Here is a 22191-nt window from a genome sequence, read left to right on the forward strand (position 1 = left end):
CTCCCACCAGATTGTGCCAATACCAGGCACTCTTGTGAATTAAAAAAGCAAAATTACATCCGATTTCCCCGTTGAACAGTAATACAATTTTAGAAAGACCTTTTTCTTAATTCTAATTGGTATTTAATTATTGAGGGATTCTCTTTGCCCTTGTGTGTAAAATGAAGATAAACTTACCACCACTATGAGAACCTAGAGGCTGGCTGGAGTGTTAGCCTGAGATTTTCACGTTCCTCGCACCTCGACAGTTTTCTCATATGAATCCAGACTTCTAAGAATCTGTTTTCATGGTAGTTTTTTTCCTTTGTTTGTTTTGTTTGCATTACTAGGGATTGAAGCCAGGGCCTTTGCACTGAGCTATATCCCTAGCCCCTTTTAAAAATTTTTTTGAGGTAGGATCTCACTAAGTTGTTCAGATGGGACTGGAACTTGCAATTCTCCTGCCTCAGCCTCCCGCTGTACTGGGATTACAGATATACCCCACCATGCTTCATTCCATTGTGGTCATTTTGGAATAGCAGATAGGAAGAAGGGGATGGAGAGGAGGAAGAAATGGGCAGGTGGAAGGGGAGGAAAGCACTAGAATGCTCTGAGGTGGAGTTACCTGACTTGTGAGCTGGTACGATATGCACACTGGAACTTGTATCTTTCCGCTAGCTGTGTGAACCCTTCCTGAATAGCCACTAAAAAGAAGATTTTTTCATCCAAGAGAGGAACTATGTTTCTGAAAGCACTTGGCTCCCTAGAGGAGTGTTCAAGTTATGTTTGTTTGGGGGGTTTTTGTTTTATTTCTTTTTCTTGAGACAAGGTTTCACTATGCAGTCCAGGCTGGGCTTGAACTCACTATGTAGCCCAGGCTGGCCTCCTGGTGATCCTCCTGCCTCAGCATCCCAAGTGCTGGGATTACAGGCGTGTGCCACCCCACCTGGCTCTCAAGTTATGTTTCTAAGTAATAAACCACCCTAAAATGTAGTGGCCTGAGGAACACTTTTGTTGCCTGCTAGTGTGTGTCCTTGCTGTTAGTGAAAATGGAAATTAAGACTAAAACACGAATTTACAGAGAAAAGCTTTATTTGGAAAGGAAAAGAGAAGATAAGAAGACTCCTGATGAAGTAGCTGCAGGAGCCAAACTCTGACACTGGCTCGCCCACAAAAGAAGGAAGAGCACTGGCTGAGCTGGAGCCCGGCTGATCATTACCTCGGGCAGTTTGGTAGCTCCAGAGGAATCCACATGGCTTCCAGGGCAATTCCATTCCCATGAAGTGATCATCCCTCTGTGGTGGTTTCACTCATAGGAGGCTCTGTTTTTCCTGGGACTCAGGTGACTGCCCAGCAGGGCCATGGCAGGAGACTCAGGCCACTCCACGAGTGAGGGTCTGGAGCTGGAGGTTATACAGGCTGGTCACCACGTGCCCTTCCGAATCCTGAAAATTACGCTAGTCACTCTTGGTGTCCTCCATCTCGGAGAGGGGTGAGGTAGGCTAGGTAACTTTAAGGCTAATTAGCTTTACAGTTAAGTCCCCAATTTAAGAAAAAGAACATTCGTTCGTAAGTCAGATTCGTTCTGAGTCCCACAAAGTGAGTCTTACACACCTTTGACACAAATATACAATGTAACAGTGATAAAGCAATAATAAACGATAGGGCAAGCCTTTGCACTTGCCACTCCCCATGTTTTTTGGTACCAGGGACCGAACTCAGGACCTTGCCCTTGAGAGGCAAGCGCCGGAACCACTGAGCTAAATCCCCAGCCTTCCCATGGATTTTTTTTCCTCTCCATTTCGCTGCCTGCTGTGCAAGCGCAAGGACCCAAGTTCGATCTCCGGTACCAAAAAAAAACCCCACAGCTGAGAAAGGTGGTGTGCACCTGTAATCCCAGCACTTGGGAGGCTGAGACCTGAGGATTCCTTCAAGTTCAAGGCCAGCCTTGGCTACAAAGTGAGTTCAAGGTCCCCCTGAACTACAAAGTGAAACCTTGGCTTAAAAAACAAAACACAACTTAATTAATTAAAAAAATAAAAATGAAAAACAGAAATAAAAGAAAACAAACAAAAACCAACACACGAAAATACAGTAAGTCCCCGATGCTATTGTACTACTGTGCACTACTGCATTGTGCAGTAAGCACACAGCAGCACAACTGTGACAATGTCTGGCAAATATGCAAGCTACTTCTGTGATTTGTTCACATTCTACAAATGTTTGTAATGCAAGGTCCACTGGTATCTGTGAAAGTTCCTATGGTAGGGACTTACTATCTTTTAAATTTGGGCATGGTCGGGCTGGGGATTTAGCTCAGTGGTTCCGGTGCCTGACTCGCAAGCACAAGGTCCCGAGTTTGATCCCTGGTACCAATAAATAAATAAATAAATAAATAAATAAATAAATTTTGGGCATGTTGGCACACATCTGTGATTCCACCATTCTGGGAGGCTGAGGCAGGAGATTACAAGTTTGAGCCAGCCTGGGCAACATAGTGATTTAGTCAGACCCTATCTCAAAATAAAAACATAAGAGGCCTGGGGATGTAGCTCAGTATGAAGGTCCTGGGTTCAATTCCTAGTACTGAAGGAAATAAAATAAAATACTTTGTTCTGCTGATGTTTCTTACATGAGTAACATACCTTTACCCAAAGTTTTAAGGTAGTAAAGGATACAAAAATGAAGGTCAAGTTTTATTCTACTCTTAGTTACTAGGCATCTGTAGACCCAAGTGAAAAGTCATGGGTTTTAACAAAAAACACTTTTAAGTCTCTGTTTGGTTCAGAAGAAAACACAAATCATCCTTTTAATGAAGAACAGGCTAAGGCCCCAGGAGTTTATCTCTTGTCCCTATAGTGACAAACTACCTCAGTTTATTGTCTCACAGTACGCTGTGGGTTGACTGGGCTCAGCTGGGAGTTCTGACTTGGGAGTCTCCTGTGGGTGCCATGGCGGTGGGGCGGAATGACGGTGCCAGCCGTCACTAGTCGAACAGTACCTGAGAGGAGGAGAGGATGAAAGAAAAACAAAACCTCTGAGGAAAAGAAAAAGGAGAGGCGGAGGAGAGACCCCTCTTCCCACTTTATTGCCCTTTATATACCTTTTCCACAACCCCCAACCCCTCCTCAGCACATAATTCGGGCGACTAATTATTTTCCAGGGAAAAGGTCAAATGTATCCTTACAACTCCGGGAATGACGTTCCCTTGCATTACAGACACTCGAACTCTTTCTATTTAACCACTCTCGTTACAAGTAACCATCCTTGGTTTTGTGCCAGCTGCATATCCAGGATTCATTATGTTCTCAAGAGACTCAGAGGTCTCTGAAGGTTATTTCAACCTTTCGCTCTCCACAACTCCCCCTTTTTTATTAGATGACCGTGCCTGTCTTAGGTGAGATCCTAGGACAGAATCCTACCTTACCCGTCATTGGGAAGAGAAACTTCCCTGTCTTAGGTTGGTAAGAGATTCTCCTGGTCTCAAACCCGTCATTGACTAACCGGCCTCTTGCTTAGGGGTGATCAGTCTCTGATAATGCAACTGGACAGCCATCATTGAGAACATGGATCGAACACACTGGCCAAATATAATGAAAAGAAGAAACATAAGTAACAATCCACCTGCCAACAGCCCAAGGCCCATCACTATTTGTTTAGCAAAAAGTGAGGAAGGCACCAAGGTTTTCAAGTAGTCATAAAGGGACTGTGCCAACTGTGCAGGTGACAGGCTTGTTTTTCTTGTTTGTTGAATACTCAATATTTGCTGATGGAGCTTTACTAGGTCGGAGGTTTCATTGCCATGCGACCATGCCCCTTTTAGAAGGTCCTGGATCATTTGCCAGTTATAATCTGTCACATTATAAGCTAGTGAAGTGACACAAATCCAACGATATTCTGCATGGCACTGTAAACGGTTTCTATGTTTGAGAGCTTCAAGGGAGCGTCCCAAATATACTACCGTGTCAAAAAGAGCATTCAACTTTTCTTCCATTTTTACATCATGTCTTCCTGTAACTCTAAGGCTTGAGACACATTCATTGAAAGATTATCTACAAAAGTTGCGGTTTGTACAGACTGAGATAAAGCAACTGTAGCGGTAGATAAGCTAGTCAGAAATGCTATAAAAGTGACAATTCCGGCTACAATCATGCCGGCCACCCTTTTTTCTCTTTTTAACAAACCATTTAGACTCTCCGATATTTGAAGTCCTTTTTCTGCATACCATGGTTAACTGGCAACATTACAAAAGAGGGCTGACGAATTATTAAAACATTTTGATAACCAAATTTCACACAATTTGACAAGGTACAACTATCACATTTTACATTAAATCGACGAGTTCCATTTTCATATTCAATCTTAAAATCTTCCAATAATAGTAAATAGGGCCGGGGCACACAAGCCGTAATGTTTCCCTCCAACCCGGAATCTGGTCCCACACCAATCCTTTTTATTCCTCCCATAGCAACCATAAGTTTCCATATCATGGGCTGAAAAGGGCCGGAAGGCACTCGCCAAAGTCCCATAGTCAACTGCTGTTCTGTGTTCGCCCCACCTTGACAATTGTCCAATTGGGCACTCCAATCCTGTAGCACTTCTTGTTGATCAGTGAAATTATAGATGGCTAGCCGGTCCACTCTACATCTGGCCCATGGTATGATCCTGTTATTGGTGACTGTCTTATTCATACATTGGAAAATTCAAAATGAAAAGGGTATGGTTTAAGAGATTCTGAGGAGACAAGGGGTATAACTCCCCCTTCTTTATTTTCTGAAGCTGATGTTTAAGGGCATTAAGAGCTCCTTCAACAATCCCCTGTCCTTGGGGATTATAGGGTATACCAGTTTTATGTATCAGCATACAAGTGTGCCTATTTTCATAGGTGGCTGGAGCATAAGAGAAGGGCAAATACCCGAATCAAAAGGTTATTACCATAAACAATATGTTGCAAGACCCATACAATTAGAGGGCATGAATACATTTTGAACACCAGAAAGGGAGCAGTAATAAATATCAAAGTTACATAAAACCTTATGTTCTTCACTGTAGTTTGGCACCAAAACCATCTTTTTAATAACACTCTTTTTTATGACACAGAAATTAAGCTTTTGAAGATGACCAATGTGGACATATTACAATAACATATTTAGAACTTAACCAATGTAAACATTTTACAATAACATATTTAGTGCTTAAACATCAATGATAACCAATGTAATCAATTTATAACATATGTAGAATTTAAACTTCAATGATAACCAATGTAATCAATTTATAACATATTTAGAATTTAAACTTCAATGATAACAAATGTAATCAATTTATAACATATTTAGAATTTAAACTTCAATGATAACCAATGTACTCAATTTATAACAACATATTGAGACAATATTTGTTGTGGTGTGTCTCCCATAAGATTATAAAAATTACTAGGGGGTCCCTTTAGTGAATTAAGACCAGAATAATTATTTTCTGGGTGGCCACTTCTTTATTCACCAAAGGGAGTACCCACAGTCTCTATTTTGACAAACAAAGAATAAGAATATATATATATCTTCTTATTTTACAACTGCTTATTACAATTTGATTATTGCATGTAGGTGACAATACACATTACTTTTATAAAATAAATCTCAGTGGCACTTTGATCAATTAGCAACCTGGGAAGGAAGGCATGCCTTTAATTTAATAACATTTATCTGTAAGCCAATTGAACAATAGGTGAATATCTTTTTAAAAAAAAAATTTTTCAAAAGGTGAAAAGGAAAAGAAAAAAAAATTGAGCTCAACTGTACAGACAAACAACAGACAACAAACATATAAGACAATTTATAAAATTAAGAGTGCACTCAAATATATTTAGCCAAATTGAATCGTAATATCCTTTTTATGATTATTAGATTTATAATTGTATGACTGGTCAAAAACTTTGGAATAGTCAATTAACAGAGATCTCTTGAAATTAAAATCAGAGGGAATGAAAGCGCTTTTATACCTATAAATATAAAAAGAACTCCAAGTCCTTGATAAGGAAGTAGCGAACTCAAACAGGACAGACTATTTGGAACCCAGCCAGATCCTCCCCTCTCCCTCTCGGCGGCGGCCGCCTGTAAAGTAGCCTGCAGGGCCGAGGGAGGGCGGGGCGCTGGGGATGAGAGTCGTGGGACCGGAGGGGAATCTAGCTGAGGATGGGGCGGGCAACCTCAGGGAAAGGGTCAAGCCCTGCCAGGACGCTGGGCTGGTGACCGTTTTTTCAACAGCGTTTGTTCCTTTTGTTTCCATTTCCAATTAAACCATAACATATCTAAGGGATTTGAGGGATGGGTATTTTCAGATTTATCTTTTTATCTTTTATTTTCATTTTTTCAGTAAGAGCTATTAGAGAGAAGGGAGGCCATTCCTCATAGTTATACTTAGTTGCCTCCTCCTCTAAATCTGCGGCACCAGGGGGGTCGAGGGGTTCATCTAAACCTTCCACAAGAGGGGGGGGCTGAAGAAGGGCACTCAATTTCTTTATCTATATTTGGAATGGCCTCCGGACTAGAGGCAACCGCGTCTGTTTGTGAGTTACCCACTAAAGTCCCTCGACGAGGATCTAAGCTCTCCTTGATAAGACTCCAAAGGCTAAACACATCAACAGGGAATTTGGAAGCCCCTTCCTGATCATAATAATCTTGTAATTGTTTTCCGACTTTTAGCCAAAGTTCCAAATTGATCCCTCCTCGGGAAACCATGGGCAGACTCTCTCCACAAATTCTAAAAAATGACATAACTGCTGTTGCCCTACCTTAGCTCCACAGGACCGAAGCATCCTTTTTAATATCTGAGCAAACAGCATCCGACTACTAGTAGTCCCCATATCTTATAGCATCCGACTACTAGTAGTCCTTATATCTTATATCACCGCCCCCTACTTACTTATCCGAGCTCACAATCCGGCGGCGTCCTTCACCTTGTCCTCCGTGCTCAGGTCCCTGTTCGGGCGCCACTTGTGACGGTGCCAGCCGTCACTAGTCGAACAGTACCTGAGAGGAGGGGAGAGGATGAAAGAAAAACAAAACCTCTGAGGAAAAGAAAAAGGAGAGAGAGGCGGAGGAGAGACCCCTCTTCCCACTTTATTGCCCTTTATATACCTTTTCCACAACCCCCAACCCCTCCTCAGCACATAATTCGGGCGACTAATTATTTTCCAGGGAAAAGGTCAAATGTATCCTTACAACTCCGGGAATGACGTTCCCTTGCATTACAGACATTCGAACTCTTTCTATTTAACCACTCTCGTTACAAGTAACCATCCTTGCTTCTGTGCCAGCTGCATATCCAGGATTCATTATGTTCTCAAGAGACTCAGAGGTCTCTCAAGGTTATTTCAACCTTTCGCTCTCCACAGCGGAACATCTGAGGTGACTCTCTGACGTGGCCATAGTGGGTGCTGGTTGGCAGCTGAGGATCTGGCTGGGACTGTCAGTTTGAGAGTGGCCTCTCCGTGTGACATGACAGCTGATGTCCCACCAGCAATTTTGCCGAGAGATTCAGTCAGAAGGTACAAGATTTCTCATGCCTTAGACTCAGAGGTCCCAGAACATCACCTATGCCACATTCTGTTGGCCAAGCAAGTCACTAAAGTCAGCCCAAGTCCCAGGGACAGAAATTAGACTCCTGAGTCTGGTGAGGAGCAGAAAGCACATCTAGGGAAGGAGGGCTCCTGGCTGCCATCTTGGGAGATTCTTTACCTCAGGAGATGAGGACTGAGACAGCTTTAGGGAACTGGTCTGTAGCTTAAGTATAGACTCCTTCAAAAACATTTTTAGGAACCCAGTCCCATGGTGTCCAATGCCCCAGCTTCCTTGGTCTTGGTGCTGTAACTGAAATCTCCTACCCTGCATGATAGTATTTATTTTTGAGGCTTCTCTCCTTACAGGAGGCCACTGGTTTCCCATCCACCCCATTCCACTGAGGTAATAGGGATAGAATTCAGGGCCTTTGCACTTAGCTACATCCCCACCCCTTTATTTTATTTTGTTTTTTGAGACAGGGTCTCATTAAGTTGCTCAGTTGCCCAGCCTGGGCTCGAACTTGTGATCCTCCTTCCTACGGCTCCCAGAGTGCTGGGATTACAAGAACACACCACCATGCCTGGCTTCCACTTCCTTCTTACTGCAAGTGGCTGACACTTTCAGAGCTCTGGTTGTGTCCCTGGCACTGTACTAAGCAATGCACTACGGTAGCCAGTTTCAGGAAGGCTCTGTGTCTTGCTGAAATGCACATGAAGAAAAGGGTTTTTTTTTCCCCAGTAACTCCACCCACTGTGCTTGGTCAAACTTCCTTTCCCACTGGCAGCAGGCTCCCAGGAGGGCACCTCAGTCAGATTCTGCAAGTTCCCAGCCTTCTCTTGGTGTACTCACACTGTCAGATACCTCACCCTTTCCCAGCTCAGGCCAGGCCTGAGGCCCAGAACTGCAGCCGGGACGTAGTATGTCTCTCATTCGCCACTCCCTGCTCTGTGTTTTCTTCTGTGAGGTTGAGGCAGGAAGAAGAGAAATGGAAAACAGATGTGTTTCCGCAGTGCCTGGGTGATGGTGGTGACACTGCAGTTCCCTTGCTGTGGGGGGCTCTTCATCGCTGACCCAGCTTGTTCCTGGTGTCTGGGGCTGGACCAGTCTTTGTTGTGGGAGCCTGTCTTGCACACTGGTTAGCAGCATCCCTGGCCTGCACCCACTAGATCCCAGTAGCAGCTCCTGAGCTGTGACAACCAAAAATGTCTCCAGACCTTACCAAATGTCCTGGGGTGGGGGGTGGTATGAAAAACTTGCCTTTGATTGAGAACAACCTCTCTCTATACTTGGTGGGAACAAACAAGGCCCCTACAGGCCTGCTGACAAGAGACTCTCCCAAGGGCCTCTGGGTTGCATGTTCTTGCTGATTCCAGGAAGTGGCACCATGCCATATTGCTCTATAGAGGGCCCTTAAGCCTAGTCCTGGAATCCACAGCTCTCTACAGCTCCCGACCCCAACTCTGGGCACCTGTCTTCCGACAGTCTCAGCCATCAGCCCCTTGGCTGACACCCACCCTGCCAGCTTCTCTGGACACTCCCCAAACTTCAGGAGCCCCGGGCCAAATCAGCCAGTGTATGACGGAGTGGACAGCCAGCTGGGGCTCAAGGTCTTTTTCCCTGCCCTCCCATCTGCTTTACAAAGATCCCTCTGTCTCCAACCCCCACGTGCTTTCAAGAAAACCAGTAATTCCAGCACAGGGGAGGTTGAGCAGGAAGATGGGAGAGCCTGAGCTTAGCCTGGGCAACTTAGAGAATTATCAAGACTCTGTCTCAAAATAAAAAATAAAGAAAGGGCTGAGGATGTAGCTCAGTGCAAATGCCCTGTGTTCAATCCCCAGTATCACCACAACCAAAAAAAAAAAAAGGAACAAATGAACGGCCAGTCAAGTGGAAGGCCTCTCATTAAGACACCGGCTCACCCCCAAGCCCCGCTCCTTCCTTCTGGGTTGGGAGAGGAGAGTTGTGTTGATTTCTTGGTTGTTTTTTTTTTTTGGTACCGGGGATCGAACTCAGGTCCCTGCACTTGCGCAGCAGGAAGCGAAATCACTGAGCTAAATCCCCAGCCCTGTGTTGACTTCTAATACCAACTACCTGGAGTCAGGTCAAATGCCACAGGTGACAACACAGTCCTCCCCCAGGCTGTCCTCACTTGAGATGCCAGCCACAAGTTCCAGGGTCCTTCCTTTTGCCTCGTTGGCTACAATTCTGGGAGATTCCCACTGCCCAGCCCAGGTCCAGTAATTCACTAGAATGACACCGAACGCAGGAAAGTGCTGAATTCGCTTCTGTGGGGTTAGCAGAGCAAAAGGCTGCAAATCAGTAGCCGATGCAGGGGGAGATGCAGAGGACAGGGTCTGGGAGGGTCCTAAGTGCCAACTTCTACCCTCCGCAGGGACACCTCACTCATGCGTGAGCTGTTTTTGCTCGCTCGCTTGCTTGTTGTTTGGCTGGTGGTCTCCCAGTGTCTGCTTCCTGCCATTTCTGTCCTGCATTGCAACCCCCGTTTACCTGATTCCCCATATTAAATTATGTGTTAGGGCCAGAGACGGAGCTCAGTAGCAGAGTACTTCCCTAGCACACGGGAGGCTGTATGTTCAATCCCCTGCACCAATAAATAAGCAAATAACATAAATTATTTGTCAGCATACAGAGTATGGTTGTTTTCTTGATTGGCCCAGACTAATGAATAGATACAACTATTCCCATCTCATGTCACCTAATAACAAGTATCACCAGGTTCTGTTCCAACTGCTTAACCCACAAAACCCTCTGAACAAGGAATTATTGTTATCCTGTTATCCAGAGGAGTAACTGGGAGTTGGCCGTGGTGGGGGCACACCTGGAATCTTAGGATTGCAGCGAGTGAGGCCAGCCTGAGCTACAGAGCAAGGCTCTGTCTCAAAGAAACTAAAAAACAGAAGAACAATTGGAGGCGGAGTGCAGCTCTGTTTGCCAAGGAAGGTCACAGAGCTGGAAGAGGTGGCTCCCCAGGCAGCCTCCTACCTACGCACCCTGCAGTCTACAAAGCTACTGTGATAAAAACAGCATGGTACTGGCAGAGAAACAGACCCGAGGATCAGTGGATTAGATTAGAAGATGCAGAAACAACTACAGATATGCACAGCCACCTCATCTTTGACAAAGGAGCCAACCATCCTCATTGTAGGAAGGATAGCCTATTTAATAAATGGTGTTGGGAAGACTGGATTTCAACCTGCCAAAGATTAAAACTAGACCCACACCTATCACCATGCACTAAATTAAGATCAAAGTGGATTAAAGATTTAAATATTAAGACAGAAACACTAAATTTGCTGGAAGATAAATTAGGTAGAACTCTTGAAGGCATTGGTATAGGAAAAGATTTTATGAACAAAACCTCAGTGGCATGGGAACTTGCACAAAGAATCAACAACTGGGATCTCTTCTTATTAAAAAGCTTCTACACTGCAAGAGAAACCACCAACAGAGCTAAGAGACAACCTACAATGTGGGAAAAAATTTTAGCAGCTGTACTCAGACAAAGGACTACTATCTAGAATATATAAAGAACTGAGAAAAATCAGACTCCCCAAATTCAAAGACCCAATTCAAAAATGGGCATCTGAAATGAGCAGACATTTCTCAAAGAAGTAAAAGCAGCAAATAAATATATGAAAAAACGTTCAACATCACTCGTCATTCGAGAGATGCAGATGAAAACAACACTGAGATTCCACCTCACCCCAGAAAGAATGGCTGCTATCAAGAAATCAACCAATAACAAATGCTGGTGGGGGTGTGGGGAGAAAGGAACCCTTCTCCCTTGCTGGTGGGAGTGCAAACTGGTGCAACCACTGTGGAAGCCAGTATGGAGATACCTCAAAGAACTCGGGCTAGAGGTCCCATTTGACCCAGCTATTCCCCTGCTGGGGATCTTCCCCAAAGAATTAAAAGAATCATACCGCAGTGATATATGTGCACCCATGTTTATAGCTGCACAGTTTTGTTGGGGGTTTTTTTGGTACCAGGGATCGAACTCAGGACCTTGTGCACGTGATGCAGGCTGCAGAACCACTGAGCTAAATACCCGGCCCTAGGTGCACAGTTTTTAATAGCTAAAGCTTGGAAACAACCCAGGTGTCCATTAACTGGAAGCTGGATAAAGAAGATGTGTTTTTTTAAAAATAAAATGGAATACTACTCAGCCATAAAGAACGAGAAACTAGAGATATTTATAGCTAAATGGATGCACAGCGAGGCCATCCTCTTAAGTGAAATAAATAGGACACACATGTGTAAATACCAAATAGTTTCTCTAGTGTGAGAAACTGAAAGTGTAAATAAGGATACACACGGATGAAATGGCCTAATAACATATTTCTCGGATTGTGTTTCCATTGCGTGTCATATGACTGTATTGAAATTTAAAATAGGGAGAAGTTTGGCTTATGTGGAATCTGCTAACTAACTGGAGCTTTTTTCCAGATCATTATCTGTTCAGTGTTGGTTTTGGGGCCCTTTCTGAAACAAATCACATCCTCTGGTGTCTTGTCGGTGCTTGAGATGTTTTTTTAAGTTATATGGAAAAATGTTTAAGTGCTTTTCAGTTTTGTTTTGGTTGAGTTCTACTGTATTTGAATATTATTATAGGTTTTTTACCTTGCATTGTTCTTCTTTGAATGGTTTTAATTTTTGTATGTATGTGTGTGTTTGATAATAAATTTATTTTAAAAAAAAACACCCAAAAAACAGAAACCTCATTTGGCAGAAATGTTGCGGTGTACCCAGAGGAGTTATCAGAAGGAACTAGATGATTTCTACTGGCAAAGTCTTCAAGGATATGTGGGTACTGGGGACTCCCCGAAATGCCTCAAAGGCTCCCACCAGGAGCTGCTAGAGCCCCGCAATAGAGGAGGCCTCTGTCCAGCCGAGGACTCTGGACCTTGCGGTTCCATTTCGGATTCTCCTGCGGTCACCGTGGCAGCTGCCATCTACCACTGTCCTTGCTGAAGTTAGGGAGGGTCACTCCCGGCGTGCTTGGCTCTGTCTAGCCAGTATCTTGCCCTCATCCCCAGCATGGTTTCTGGTATCCTATCGAGAGAATCAGCTTAGAGATCCAAGTTGGTATTATTTTTAGAAATAAAGATCATCCGGTCTCAGCTTGCTGAGACCTGCTCGGGGAAAGAAAACAGGGAAAGACTCATAGTTTTCCAAAGTTTGAGTTGGAGTAGGGTACCACAGTTGGAAAACTCTTGAATTATTAGAGATGGGGGTATAGCTCAGAGGTGCTTGGACTCCATCCCAGCACCAACAAAAAACAATTCCCGAGTTACTGTCTGAAATGTTTTCTTTTGTTGCAAAGATTGACCTTGTCTTCCAAACAGTGGATCCCTTGGAAAAAGGACTCAGTGGCCGTAAAGACCACTGCCTCTTGATTTCCTCCTGTTTGCCCTTGACAGTACCTCTCTCCAGCCCCAAGCTCGGGGCACCTTTGGTCTCCTGGTCTCCTGAAAAGAGGCATCATCTTTTCAGAATTCATGCTGAACCTGCAGCCCAGTCATTTTTTAAATACTAGAAAATGGAAACAGGGCTGTGGTGGATATGGAGGATGTTACCTTGTGGCTGGCAGAGCTGTTTTCCTTCCCGTCAGGAGACCTCCTGCAGGTCTGGAGTCTCAAGGGTCAGCCTGGTTTTAAAAAGAGAATTAAGGGCCAGGGATTTAGCTCAGTGGTTTTGCTGCCTGCTGCACAAGCGCAAGGACCCAAGTTCGATCCCCGGCACCAAAATAAATAAATAAATAAATAAATATTAAAATAAAAAGAATTAAAACAAAGAAAATGAAAACGGCCAAAGAAAATCTAAAAGTTTTTTGTTTTATTCTTTTGCTGTGTTGGGGATGACACTCAGGGACTCACCCCTGCTAGACAAGTGCTTTACCACTCAGCTATACCCCAGCCCCGTCAAAGACTTTTTTTTTAGAGACATGGTCTCACTATGTAGCCCAGGCTGGTCTCAAAGTTGTGTCGATCTCCTGCCTCAGCCTCCCAAGTGCTGGGATTACAGGTGCACACCACCACACCCAGCATAGTCTTGATTTAGACTGAGGTTCCCTAGAAGCAGAGGTTGATTCAAGTATGGGATACGAGTACAGTAATTGATTTGAGAAGTGAAACCAGCAAGCACCAGTGGGAGAAAAAAGGAAAGGAAAGACGATTCAGGGGGTTGTGGGCAGTTGAGGCCTGTTCCCGCCAGGAAACTGTGGTAGCCACCAGGACAGCAGCTGGCAGAGTTGTCCCGTGAGCAATGAGGAGATCGAGGATTAGAACCTGGACCTTCTGGCCTGCCCTGAAAGGGGCTCCAGTGGCCAGAGGGCTTCCTCGGGCTGACTGCACTTAGAAACTTCAGGGGAGTCAGTGGGATCAGGGTTGCTACAAGACAAAAAGACATTGGCTGGCTCTCACTTTGTCTCCACAGCGAGGCAAACAGTGCAGGTTGTCAGTGGAGAACAGGAGTGCACCAGTAATAAAGACAAAAAATAAAAACAGCTCTGGGGATGTGGCTTAGTGGTGGGGCACTTGTCTACCATTCATGAGGCCCTGGTTATTGAAGTCCCAGCACCCTCGCCCCAAAAGTAAAAATAATTTGATAAGTGTGGATTTTGTTTTCTAGAATGCAAAAAAAAAGTGCTTTACTAACCTGATTCTAAAACTAAGAACAGACTGGGTGTGGTTGGACACATCTGTAATCCTAGCACTCAGGAGGCTGAGGCAGGAGAATCACCAGAAGGGCAGCCTGGGCTACATAGAGAGTTCAAGGTCAGCCTGGACTGCAAAACGAGACCCTGTCTGAAAGAATAACAACAACAATTAAGAACAAGAAGTTTTATATATCTTTTAATAAATATAAGATATATTTCAAAATATACTTTAGTGTCATGGGTTGAACTGTGTGCCTCCTGACATATTCATATATTAAAATCCTAATCCCCGGCTGGGGATTTAGCTTAGTGGCACTGCACCTGCCTGGCAAGTGCAAAGTCCCAAGTTCAATTCCCAGTATCAAAAAAACCAAAAAAAGGCCCGGGATTTAGCTCAGTGGTTTCGCCTCCTGCTGTGCAAGTGCAAGGACCTGAGTTCAATCCCCGGCACAAATAAATAAATAAATAAATAAATAAAACCAAAAAAACCCCTAATTCCTAGAACCCTGGAATGTGATTGTACTTGGGGGTAGTTTTTGTTTTAGGTACTAGGGTCTGAATGCAGGGTCTTAGCACTAAGCTATATCCCCAGCCCTTTTTAAAAATTTATTTATTTATTTATTTATTTACTGTGCTGGGAATTAAACTCAGGGTCTAACACCAAGCCACACCCACAATTTTATTTATTTTTTTATTTGTTCATTTTTTGAGACTCAGTCTCGCTATGTAGTTCAAGTCGATCTCATACTTGCTGCAATTTTCCTACCTCAGGCTTCTGAGTGCTGGGATTACAGGGATGTACCACCACGCCTGGCTACTATTTATTTGTTTGTTTGATGTCCTGAGGAATGAACCCAGGGCCCTCTCACTGAGGTACATACCCAACCCTTTTTATATTTTGTTTTGTGACAAGCTCTCACTATGTCACCAGATTGCCCAGACAGTACTTGAACTTGATGATCCTCCTGTCTCAGTCTGTAGAATGCTGGGATTACAGGCATGTGTCATTGTGCCAGTTCTTATTTTATACCTTGACACAGGGTCTCATTAAATTGCTAAGTTGCCCAGGCTAGGCTGGTTAGTGATCCTCCTGCCTCAGCCTCTTGAGTGTGCTGGGGTTATAGGTCTGGGCCATAGCTTGTGGCTGGGGATAGGGTCTTTAAGGAGATAATTTACCCCAACAGCATATGTATGACTGGTGCCCTTGCTAAGAGGAGGAGGAGTTCAGGACACAGACACAGATCATGTGAAGGTGAAGAGCGGGCAGCTGTCTGCAAGCCATGGAAAGAGGCCTCAGGAGAACCCAACTCTTTGGACAGCTTGATCTTGGACTTCCAGTCTCCAGAAATGAGAAAATAGATTGTTTCTGTTGCTGTTTGTTTGTTTTGAGACAGGGTCTTGCTATGTGGTCCAGGCAACTCCCTATGTAGCCCAGGCCTTCCTTGAACTAATGGTAATCCTCCTACCTCAGCCTCCAGGGTGGGGGATTACAAATATTCATTTAATGACCTACCTGTTTAATGACTGTCCGAACTTACAACCGAAGCATGCTGTTCAGACTTACGACTTTTTTTTACAGTTCTATATATCTTGTTTACAGTGCCTCAGTATCTTTTTTTTGTATGGTACACCTTGTTTATATGGTACTGTAATTTTTGCTGATTGTACTATTCAGCCCAGTACTGTAGTTTTATGTTCTGTTACACAGTACAGTACTGCGTGAAAGTGTTATGCAAATAAAAGCAAAATCATCAAGTTAGAGTTCCCTTTGTCATTTCTTTGTTCTGAATATTGTCACATACACACCATATGAAGTTCCTCATTTAGTAACTAATTCAGTTACCGACCTAGTCTCAGCACCTGGACCGGAACTCCATGGTTACTTGAGGAATGTCTTCTACAGGTGTGCACTGGCACACTCTGCTTACATCTCTGTGGTTCAAACCACCCAGATTGTGGCATTTTGGTATGACGGCCCTAGCAAATTAATTCCATCATTTAAGGGCAGAAATAAGGATGGTGGCAGAAAACTTGTGTAGGAGTGAAGAAGTGGGATGGGATAAACCAAGTACAGGGCTGGAAGATGTTGATAAGCAAGTGGTTGTAGTGTGTGTTAGGCCTCTTCTAAAAAAATGAGGCAACAAATGGGCTGCTTTCAGCAAACAGCAGCTTCTCAGTAAACAGGACAAAGGGACTCAAGAGGAAGTATAGAACCCCCTGGTGCCAAGAAATCCAGTGACTGTCTACGCACCTGAGCAGACCGTCCTTGGGCATCCAAGTCATAAACATTCCTTATGATTATATCCCCTTACCAAAATCTATATGTTTTCCTTCCCTGCTAGCAAATAGAATCTCCCTGATTTTAGTCCCTGTTCACTGGAATAAACTTCTCTTTTCCTCACAGCAACAAAAAAAGCCTATTTAAATGAGTGGGTTCATGTGTGCCATCTATAACAGTGTTCGAGACTAGACATTCACTGAGAAGTCTTTCACTCTGGGGTCATCGTGAAATCTCCAGAAATCATGTTGAAGACAAAATGCTGGGAAAATGAAATGGGAACTGGGATCGGCCCTCAGCCAGGCACTGTGCCACGTGTGAGATGTCTGTCGCCTTGGGTCACAAGCTCTCTGTCCTCACCAGTTGCAAGACCTTGGGCCCCTCCTGGCAGCTGAAATCGGCAGCGTCTGGACCCTCACATCTTCAGTAAGGAAAAGAGAAATGCAGTGCTCCATTCTTTAATAAACCGCATGAAGAATAGACTATCAATGTAAACTGTTTAATTTGGAAACTTCAGAAAAGAAGTGTAAAACCAGAAATAGAAAAGATAACCTCTAGTACTGTAACACAATGGAGATAATCACCATCTGTATCAAACACATACACATTTTATCTTTATACAACTGAGATCACTGTGGAACCCTTTTGCATAAAAGAAACAGGCAGCAAACACATAGGCTTTGTGGCCAGCGGCCTCTGCTGCAGGGGTCACCTGTGTCGCTGTAAGCAGAAAGCAGTTGTAGATAACATGGAAATGAATGGACTGCTGTGTCCTGAGCCAGACTACATTCCCAAGCTGGGGCGGAGGAGGGTGGACAGCAGGGCTTCAGGGTGAGCTCACCCAGTGTACGTGGCTTTGAGAATCTTTTGAGGGTTGGGATGAGGCTCTGGTGGAGCACTTGCCTAGCATGCGTGAGGCCCTGGGTTCTGTCCTGCCCACGACAAAGGAATAAAATAAAGGTCTGTGTAACAGGCATGACTCTGCCTCTAGGACTTTTGTTTGTTTCTGAAATGGGAACTGAACCCAGGGCATTTATACTGAGCTGTGTCTCCAGCTCCCCCCCGCCCCCAGTCTTTTGTTAAATTTTAAGACAGGGTCTTGCTAGGTCACTAAATTGCCCACTTCTGCAAGTGGTGGTGCAGAGGCTGAGGCAGGAGGATCACTGCAAGTTTGAGGGTAGCCTGGGCTACATGATGAGACTGTCTCAGAAAAACAAATAAATAAATATCCTAGGCGGGGGCTCAAACTTTTAATCCTCCTGTTTCAGCTGAAGTAAGAGAGTTAACCAGAATCTCCCCCTGCACCTGCACCTGAACTTTACCCCTTTTCCTTCCTGGACTGCTTGTTCAAAGTGATAAGTTAACAAGCACATAGCTTACTTTGTGGTTGAGATCAAAGGACAGGACATGTTATACTGTGGCCCTAACTATAAGGATAGGAATTTCCTGCTGGGTCCCCCAAATTGGATTTTAACTAACTTGTAATCTGCTTCTGTACCCCTGTGCTGCCTCAAAGATGAGATCATGACATTCTATTGTGTGGTTTTTCCCTTTAAAAACTGGGCTTCCCTGTTTAATTGGTACCAAGGAAGATGGGAGCTCAAGTTCGTCCTTGGTCACCGGCCATTAAAAAGATTCCTTTAATTTGGACAGTTTCATGGTGTGATTTTTTTTTTTTTTTTGCTGAGACAGCTTCCCAGAGTGCTGGGATTATAGGCCTCTAAATTTTATTGAACAAGATCAAATCTGACTCCCAGCCTCATGTGCCAAGATAGGTGTGTGGAGGACCCCAGGGAAAGGACCTCTGGTCTTTCACCTCTCCTGTCCTGAGAGTCGCCAGCCCTGGCTGGTCCTCCACCTGGCATACTGTACTGTCCCTACCATGGGAGGACCACCTCTCTCCAGGGCTGCTACTGTAGACAGCTAAGTTAGTTATAAATATTACAGGCAGTTAGACAGGGCTGGGCCCTCAGCACAAAGGACAATTGTGGCTGGAAGCACATTCAGTGAAGGCCAGGCTTCAGGAAAAAGAGAAATGATGACACTCACATACTTCCCCTAGGGATAAACAGCAGAGATTGATATTCTAAATAGGCATCAATCACCTTAGGTGGGGACCAACCCCCCCAGTCCATTCCGTCCTGAAAAATCTTTGTTCAGTTTATGTATACTTACTATTTGACTTGCTTCTTCATTTGATCCCTATTTAATCAATATTACCAAAGAGACTATACTTGTTATAATCTTATTTGTTGACCATAGATTTGACCCACCTCATATCCACCTTGTGATTTCCCACTGGATCAATATTATCTAAGTGACTATACTGTACTTGTAATCTTATTAGTTGACTATAGTTTTGTCCCCCCTGGAATCAGCCTCACTTTGTGGCTTTGGTCAATACAACAGCTTTGAAAAGTAGGGTTGGTGGGTGACCCATTTTTTGAACCCCCTCTGTTCCTGTTAGACAGAAGCTATCTTTCTCTCAATAAATTCTTCCTACTCCTAACCTCCGCTATTCATCTACCCGGTTGAGAGCTATAATATTTCCCTTATATTATTTGGAATGCCATAGGTCATACACCCTATATCATTTTGAGGTCTCCTACTGACATAATTGAAAGGAGATAAGAGTTTGCTTTTGAGTCATAAATTCAAGATTCTGGCTTCTGGCTCACTTAGATAATCAAAATTGTCTTGAATTTTTGTCATTTGCATATGCTTTAAACTTTATATTTTGTCAATTGCTTAGGTCTTGCCTCTTAGGATACACTGTCTTTTGTTAAAATGACAGTAATTCTAAGTTAAGAATATGGGAAGATATCTCCCATCAAAGAAACTTACATTTTACATTCTATTCCTGTTTTGCATATGTTGCATTTGGACTTAGTTGCTGAATTTACTAATATTTTTTTCTTTGACCTGTTTTGACTTGGGAGACAACAGTGCTAGGGAAAAGGTAATGTTAGCCTGCCACCTAGCAGGCTTTAGCATTAACTACAAGTAAATTTAGAAAAATCTGTAAAATGGGTCTTTTTATGAAATCTAATGTATATCTGAGAAATATACATTCCTATTAATAAACCACAGGATTCCATTTGCCAGTTAAAAGGCAATAGACTGGCAACCATTCTGAAGACTTGGAGGACAAGTTTCACTGGGACGGACCGGCCTGATCTTTCTCTATACTCTGGAGAAAATGTTGCGCCTGTTCTGCCTCAATTTCCTTTCTGGTCTGATCTTCCACTGGTGAGGAGGCAATTTTAACTCTTGAGATTCCCCACTCTTGCCTTTCTAGGCTGAGAGTGACTCAGGAGCAAGTTGTCTCAATAACTTACTGTGAGCATAAGAAGAAAAGATCTCCTTTCCTGGTCTCATTTCTGATATTTCCCTACCATTTTACACTTTTCTTATACAGGCATGTAAAATTAGAAAAAGGAAAGATCTCTAATACTCCCCCAACCTTTCTAGCTAAGGACATTTAAGTTGAGCCCATAGAAAGTAAGTGTTTGTTAACACCAAAACCAGGGAAGTCATCTTAGACGCTTAGATGAGGAACATATTTACTTTAGGGGAGAACCCCAATATCTCTCTCTCTCCTCTCCTCTTAGGTCTGATTTTCATCATTTTGTGTGTAGGGGAGGAAAATACTTGTGCTAATAAGTTGTGAACTTTGAAACTTTTTCTTGTGAACTTGTAAACTCCTATGTAATGATTTTTTGCGGGGTGGGGGGAGCTGATATGGCTTAGGCTTTTATCTATGAATTTTCTCTCTGCTAGTAAGCCAGAAACTCCCCTTAAGCTTTTATTGCACTTGTTGGGAGTTAACTTTAGAACCACTTTATTAGATTACTCCTACCTCCAGGAGTCATGCTGGGGCAACTTGCAACAAATGTTTGCCCTTCACAGAGGAGAATACTAATCAGCTAGTGACATACACTTGTGCTTTGTTAAGAATAACAAATGGGGGGCAGGGATTTAGCTTAGTGGTTTTGCTGCCTGCTGCGCAAGCTCAAGGACCTGAGTTCAATCCCCGGTACCAAAAAATAAAAAAAACACAAGAATAACAAAGTGATTTTAGTCAGCCTTTCTCTTCCTTCATGTAAATGTAGGAAAGTGATAAATATGCCTTTACTAACACATGCTTATATTCATCCCCATGAGTATAAGCTTAATCTGTGAGCTTTAGAGACACAGACATTTAATATTAAATCTTAAATAAAGTGTGGCCCCGTCTTGCTGCTAAGGAAGGTTGCCTAGGTGATTAGGTAGCTAACACAGGTGCCTTAGAGGCTTCTTTGAGAGCAAAATTCCTCCAAGCTACTATTTTGCTTCTAGAGGTGATCTCCTCTGCAGGATGGAAGTGCTGCCCTTTGATCTATCTGCCTCCATCTTGTTCAAAGAATCAGAAAGCAGTGGTTTCGATCTCTTGATTATTGGTTCTGCTAACAATGCTTTCTTTTATAAAACATGATTCTTACAGCTGAAATTAATTGTAACTTGTGCTTTAGGAATACCTACAGGAGGAATAACTGAAGTTCCTGAGGAGATAACATCACATGCAGGTAAAAGGGTGGATAGTCTAGTTTAATTTATCTTCTAGGTCTCGCTCCAGTGAGCAGCCACCTCCCCTAGAATGGAATCTACTTGGAGGACACCTTGAGGCCATAGAAAGTGAATAAAAATGAAAGGGACACGGATTCTTTCTTTTTGCATCTCAGCAGGGAAGCTCAATGTCAAAATCCTTTACTCCTTTAAAATGTACTGAAGTAAAAAAGAGTGATAAACCTGTCATGACCCAATGCAGAGAGAAATATTGATTATGATACCATTTCACAACTATACCCATGCTGTAAGAAAGAAGAAAAAATGGTCAAAATTGCCTCATGCTCAGACTTCCTTTTCATTAAAAAATAATCTTTACTGTTGGGAATTTAGCTCAGTGGTGCTGCCACCTGCCTCCCAAGCACAAGGTCCCAAGTTCGATCCTCGGTACCAAAAAGAAAAAAAGAAAAAGAAAAGATCCTCTTGGTAAAAAACTAAACTAAGGGACATAGGGTTTCATATAGCTATGACACTTATTATTGCTAATTTCATGGTGTACTAAATGTATTCATGCCTTCTGGGTATACAGGTCTTCTAAGACATAAAACCAGGATTGCTTATGTTGATAACTTTAAAAAAAAAAAAAAAACTCAGATGAGATTTAGCTGTGGTACTGCACCTGCCTCACAAACAGGTATGGCCAAATTTGTCATTTACTCCCTAAAGCTTATATTGATATTTTGAACACAAGTAAGAATTATTTCATAATGTAAAAAATCTGAACATAAGGTAATTCTGACCATGTTTCCTCTTACAGTATGATTCTAGTTGTGAAATAACATCATAATCAATACTTCCCTCTATATTCCATTTTAATTCTAGGGGGTAGGCAGGCCATGTGTGGGTGCAGAAAAATGTTAAATTGCTCTTTTTCAATATATGAGAGTCGAACATTTTCCAATGCTTAAGAATACATTCTACAGGAGTAAGAGATTTTGACATTTAGTTCCCCATTTCTTCTTTTTTTTTTTGTATATCCTTTTATTGGTACATTTTAGGTGTACAACGTAATGACATTCATCATTGGAGATATGCACCTTTACATACTCTCTTGGTTCTTTTTTTTCCCCCTTCCCCTGCCCTCCCTA

The 22191-nt window shown here is 43.2% G+C and overlaps 1 protein-coding gene and 1 long non-coding RNA gene across 5 annotated transcripts in view; one reads left to right on the plus strand and one right to left on the minus strand.

Moving 5' to 3' along the window:
- Prpsap1 (phosphoribosyl pyrophosphate synthetase associated protein 1) overlaps positions 1 to 22191 on the plus strand; it is an 80864-nt gene that overhangs the window by 10665 nt on the left and 48008 nt on the right. The gene's annotated exons all lie outside the window — the stretch shown is intronic.
- Positions 927 to 7587, minus strand: LOC147828753 (uncharacterized). 3 transcript variants are annotated; one of them, XR_015450242.1, is made up of 3 exons: positions 7203 to 7587; positions 2850 to 7010; positions 927 to 1424 (listed from the first exon to the last, which is right to left on the minus strand). It is a non-coding gene; the product is annotated as an uncharacterized LOC147828753 (long non-coding RNA). The 3 variants fall into 3 exon arrangements; XR_015450243.1 differs by having other exon boundaries at positions 7119 to 7587; XR_015450244.1 differs by having other exon boundaries at positions 2850 to 2980; positions 3407 to 7587.

This window comes from Heterocephalus glaber, unplaced genomic scaffold, assembly GCF_053883595.1.
Source record: "Heterocephalus glaber isolate CG9 unplaced genomic scaffold, H.glaber_assembly_v1.0 deba00000937, whole genome shotgun sequence".
Lineage (NCBI taxonomy): Eukaryota > Metazoa > Chordata > Mammalia > Rodentia > Bathyergidae > Heterocephalus > Heterocephalus glaber.